Here is a 323-nt window from a genome sequence, read left to right on the forward strand (position 1 = left end):
TTCATTTCTATTTTCTAACGACAGGTTAAAAGTAACTCATGATTGGAGACTACTCTTAATTTCTGTGAATCTTTCCCTTTTCCAGTCCCAAAGTCTTGGGAGAACTGTAGGAGAGACACAATTTTGAGCCACAAACCTTTGAACTATTCCAGCAGCACACAGCAGCTGGATCTCTCATCAATTAATGTTTTGGGAATGGGATAGGGCTCATTCAGTTTCTATGCCTTGTTTTCTCTCTCCCTGAAGAGAACTAGCTCCAGAGTCTATATCAGAGAATGGGAAAATAAAAGGTCTATTCGGAAAAAAAAAAAAAAAAAAAAAAA

The 323-nt window shown here is 37.2% G+C and overlaps 1 protein-coding gene across 1 annotated transcript in view; it reads left to right on the forward strand.

The window, feature by feature from the left end:
• The window catches only part of MYL3 (myosin, light chain 3, alkali; ventricular, skeletal, slow), a gene marked incomplete at its 5' end in the record, with an annotated part of 13,121 nt that overhangs the window by 955 nt on the left and 11,843 nt on the right, over positions 1-323 (forward strand). The gene's annotated exons all lie outside the window — the stretch shown is intronic.

Source organism: Pterocles gutturalis, unplaced genomic scaffold, assembly GCF_000699245.1.
Source record: "Pterocles gutturalis isolate BGI_N339 unplaced genomic scaffold, ASM69924v1 scaffold15495, whole genome shotgun sequence".
Taxonomy (NCBI): domain Eukaryota; kingdom Metazoa; phylum Chordata; class Aves; order Pterocliformes; family Pteroclidae; genus Pterocles; species Pterocles gutturalis.